The sequence below is a fragment of the Ambystoma mexicanum genome, chromosome 3q (genome assembly GCF_040938575.1).
Source record: "Ambystoma mexicanum isolate Mex_15411 chromosome 3q, UKY_AmexF1_1, whole genome shotgun sequence".
Taxonomy (NCBI): Eukaryota; Metazoa; Chordata; class Amphibia; order Caudata; family Ambystomatidae; genus Ambystoma; species Ambystoma mexicanum.
In genome coordinates, this window is record NC_090926.1 from 781,034,748 (window position 1) to 781,039,674 (window position 4,927).

The window sequence follows — 4,927 nt, forward strand, 5'->3', positions numbered from 1 at the left end:
GTAGAATGGGCACGAAGCCCATCTGGTGGTTCTTTTCCCGCTAATCTGTAGCATTCAACTATGGCTAATATGATCCAGCGGGAAATGGTCTGTTTTGTTACAGATAAGCCTAATTTATGACCAGTATAACCCACAGTTGGTCATCTTGTCTCAATTTAGCCATCCTAGAGATGTAAAAACTAAGAGCCCTCTTGGGATCTAATCTGTGTAATCTCTCCTCTTCTTTGCCCAGATGAGGAGGAGGATAAAAAGTTGGTAGTACTATTTTTTGTGACAAATGGAAGTCCGAGACTGCTTTTGGCAAGAAGGAAGGTTTAACTTTAAGGACTACCTTATCTTTATAAAAAATAGTATATGGTGGTTTGCATGAGAGAGCCTGAAGTTCGCTAACCCTGCGGGCTGATCAAAGGGCTACAAGGAGGACAGTTTTTAGAGTCAAAAGCCTCAACGGACATGGGTGCAGAGGCTCAAAAGGTATGCAAGTCAAGAATTTTAATACTAAATTTAAGTCCCAAGTTGGTACATGAAAAGGTACTGGATGGTATTCATTAGTAAGCCCCTTTAAGAATTGAATTATTAACGGTATTTTGAAATATGAAACCTCTTCCGAGGAGCGCTTGAAAATGGACAGCGCAGCAAGAAAGGTATCCTTTGATTGTTCCTATCTGGAGCCCCAGATTGGCTAGATGTAACAGGAAAGAAAGCACCATTGGGGTGCCACACTGAAAAGGGTCCACATCCTTGTCTTTGCACCAGTTACTAAACCTATTCCAGCGACATCGGTACAAAGACTTTGTTGCTGGTCTTCTGGCCGAAAGCAAGATTTCCATTACGTCATCCGGAAGATCCCAATCCTTGTATCTCAACCTCTCAGAAACCATGCGTGAAGGTTGAGTGTCTTGACCTCTGGATGAAGAACCCGACCTTCCTCTTGCGAGAGAAGATCCTCTCTTTGCGGAAGACGTATTGGAGGGCAGATGGACATGTCTAGAAGGTCTGGGTACCACGTTCTCCTGGCCCAATCCGGGGCAATTAGGATCATGGTTTTCCTGAACTTTCTCAACCTCCTGATTACTTGAGGAATCACGGGGACTGGGGAAAACGCGTACAGCAGTGGAATCTTCCACTCCACTACGAATGCGTCTCCCAGAGCTCCTCTTTGAGGAAATTCCCTTGAGCAGTATTTGTATTTTATTTGTATGGCGCTCCAAACCCGGAGGTAGAAGGGCGCTTAAGAATTTGGTTACAGAGTTGAGAAGTATCTGTGTGTTGCATACTTCGTACAGGTTTATAATATATACATATATATACAGTGGTTAATAAACAGAACATATGCAGTGCGTACAATATACAATTTTCAGAATAAATACAGTGTCTAAACCAGTATCCGCACGGGTCTAGAGTTAGTGGTGTTATTCTTTGTTTAGCAGCCATCTGATGACCTGCTTCCTAAAGATCTGGAAGGATTCGACAGTTTTGATGTTAAGCGGTAGGGAGTTCCAGAGTTGGGGGGCCAGCACTGTGAAGCTTACCCCTCCCGCTCTTTTTAGGTGGAACCTGGGCACTAGTAGGCAAAGAGTGTTGGAGGATCTGGTGAGTCTGGTGGCAGGTTTCAGGGTGAGTTTATTAGCTAGATAAGGTGGTGCTAGGTGATTGAGGGCTTTGTATGTGAGGCAGATGATTTTTAGATCAATTTGTTGGCGTATGGAAAGCCATTTGCAGGCTTTCCTAGTGGCAGAGATATGCTCTTGTCTGGGAATGTTGAGGGCTGCGCGTAAGGCGTTATTTTGTATTACCTGCAGTTTATTGAGTACGGATTGATTAGCGCCTAGGTACAGGCTGTTACAGTAATCCAGTTTGGATTGTATTAGGGCCCTGGCAAGGGTGAGGCAGCTGTTGGGTGATAGGAAGGGTCTGCTGGCCCTAATGAGCTTGCCGGTATAGGCAGCGGCTGAGGCGATCATATTGGTGTGTTTGCTGAGGTTGGTGTTGGCATCTAGATAGAAACCCAGGGTTTTTACGCTTTTGGCTATGGGAATGGGATGACCATCGATGGTGATGTTATTATAGCAAGGGTCAAGTTTAGTTAGAGTGTTGGGGGAGCCGACAATTAGGAGCTCTGTTTTCTCATCATTCAGGCAGAGACCATGGGAGGCCATCCATGCCTGAATGATGGAGAATATTTTGTTGATCCGGGCGGAGTCTTCTTGGTAATTACCAGAGATAGTGAGGAGTATCTGGGTGTCATCTGCGTAGTTTGTGTAGGTGACACCCAGATGATCCAGTTGGTCAAATAGAGGCTTTGTAAATATGTTATACAAAGTGGGGGATACACAGGAACCTTGTGGGACCCCGCATGTGATGGGGGTGGGGTCTGCTGCAGCTGTGGTGGAGAAGACTCGTATGGTTCTGTTAGCCAGGAAGGATTGTATCCATGTGATGGCAGGGGAGGAGAAGTGGGCTGCGGTGGCAAGGTGATTACAGAGGACCTCATGGCTGACCAGGTCAAAGGCCGCTGAGAGGTCTAGGAGGAGTAGGATAGCGGCATTGCCTTTGTCTTTAATTTCATCAATCTGGCTTTTGAGATCAACAAGGGCGGTTTCAGTTCCGTGTTGAGGTCTGAAGCCAGATTGACGTATTCCTAGCAGTTGGTTGGATTCTAGGTATTCCTGAATTTGGATGTAGGCGACTCTGTCCAGGATTTTCAGTAGGAAGGGGACTGTGGTGATGGGCCTGTAGTTTGTGGGTGTGGCCGGGTCGAGGGATTGTTTTTTCAGGAGGGGGAGAACCCATGATTGTTTTAAGTTGCTGGGGATGGAGCTACTGGTGAAGGATAGGTTGATGAGTTTGGTGATGAAGGGGGAGAGCTCTCTGGCTGCATCTTTTATGATTTGAGCCGGGCAGCTGTCTCCTTTACAGTTAGAGGGTTTTAGGGATGTGATGATTTTTTGAACTTCCGGTATGACTTTTTTGAACAAGAAGCCTACGCTAGTGTAGTTAGGTGTGGGTAGGCTAAGGTTGGTGACATTGTTGTTGAGTTGTTGCCGTTTGTTTTCGATTTTAGTTTGGAGTCCTAAAAATTTATTGATGAGGGCGTTCTGGATGTTGGTGTACCAGGGTTTGTCTTTCGGGCAGGTTTCCGGGGGCGAAATAGGGTTTTCTAGTTCCTTCAGAATTTTGAATAATTCTTTAGTGGAGGATCCTGCCTGAGTGATCCTGGTGTTGTAATTATCTTTTTTGGTCCGGATTATCTCGCTTTTGTAAAGTGAGGATAAGTTAGTGAGGTTGGATTTGTTTACTGCAGTGGGGTTAGTCTTCCAGGTGAGGTGAGCCTTAGCTTTCTTTTTTCTAAGTAGTTTGAGCTCAGGGGTGTACCATGAGTTCAGATGAGCTTTGGGTTTAGCTTTGCGTATTTTCAAGGGGGCAACGGTGTCCATTGCTTTGGCCATGGAATCATTGAAGGTGTCAATCAGCAGGTTTAAGTCAGCGTTAGCTGGGAGGGCATTGAGGGTAGGTAAGACCAGTGGTAGTAGGGCTTCAGCAGTGATGTTGCGTTTATTCCTGGTGGGGTATGCTGGTGCCATGGGGTGCTTATTGGGCAGTACCTGATTGGTGTTAACCTAAAGGGGGATCATGTGGTGATCGGTCCATGCCAGAGTTTGGGGGACTTTGCAGGTTGTGTTGCAATTGTGGGTTGCTACCCAATCAAGGGTTCTGCCTTTTTGGTGGGTAGGGAGTACAATGAGTTGAGTGAGACCGTGATCGGTTAGGGCATTGGCCAGGGATGCAGCAGGTGCGTCGTTTGGGTCTTGGTAGCCGAGGTTGAAGTCTCCGAGGATCATGAATTGTGCTGTTGGTTTGGAAATTTTGGTGATGAGGGATGTGATGTCTTCTTCGAAGGTCCCAGGGGGACCTGGGGGTCTATATATGAGGTGGATAGTTATCGTGGCTGTGGGGGAGGTTTGTAGTTTGGTTGTGAGTAACTCACAGGAAGTGAATGCGACTGTGTCGGTTAGTCTGAGGCCTAGGGCGGATTTGGAAATGATTGCTACGCCTCCACCTCTGGCGTTAGGTCTGTCCGCTCTGAGGATAGTGTATTTGTCTGGGATGGCTAGCGATAAATAAGGTCCGGACGCCTCATGAAGCCAAGTTTCTGTTAGGGCTAAGAAGTCAAGGTCATTGGTAAGGATGATGTCTGCAATTTCTGTGGGGTGGGCAGCCAGGGATCTGACGTTGAGAAGGGCGCCTTTTAGTGGGGGAGGAGTGGGTTTGCTTGGTGCAATGTGCTTTGTATTAGTTTTGGTGTAAGGTCTGGAGTTAGGTTTAGAGTTTGTGGTGGGGAGCCTGGAGCCTAATCTTTCGTTGCGGGTTGTGATGTTGGGAATAAGGGAGAGGGGGGTTGGTCCGGGCGGCTTAAAGCGGGTGGGAGGTTTGGTGGTCAATTTGGTTTGGTTAGACTTAGCAGTGGGACTGTGGTGGCTGTTGGTGGGTAGGCCATGGATGACGATGGATGTGGAGGTGAGGGGGTGGTGGTAAGTGGAGGGGAAAGGGGGTGTGGAGGGTAGGAACGGAGTGGGGCAGGGGATGGGGTGGTGTCTGGGGCACCCTAGTTTAGCCAGGCCGTCCTGATGGGCTATGTAGCTATTGTTGCTACAAGGTACATTGTCCTGTATTAAGCAGAAAGGGAACATGGTTAGGGCGAGCCAGAAGATCATGGTCTGTGGATAGCGGTGGAGTCTAGTGGCGCTGGGGGGGAGCAGGTCAGACTAAGATAGATGGTGGCTGGTTGGAGTCGGGTAGAATCGGTCAGGTACAGCCTGTGCAATATAGTATCTAGGTTGGATACAACTAGTTGTAAGTTTGGAGCATACAACAGGGCACCTAGATGTGACAATTCCTGACATTGACTAAAATGCATATATCAGAG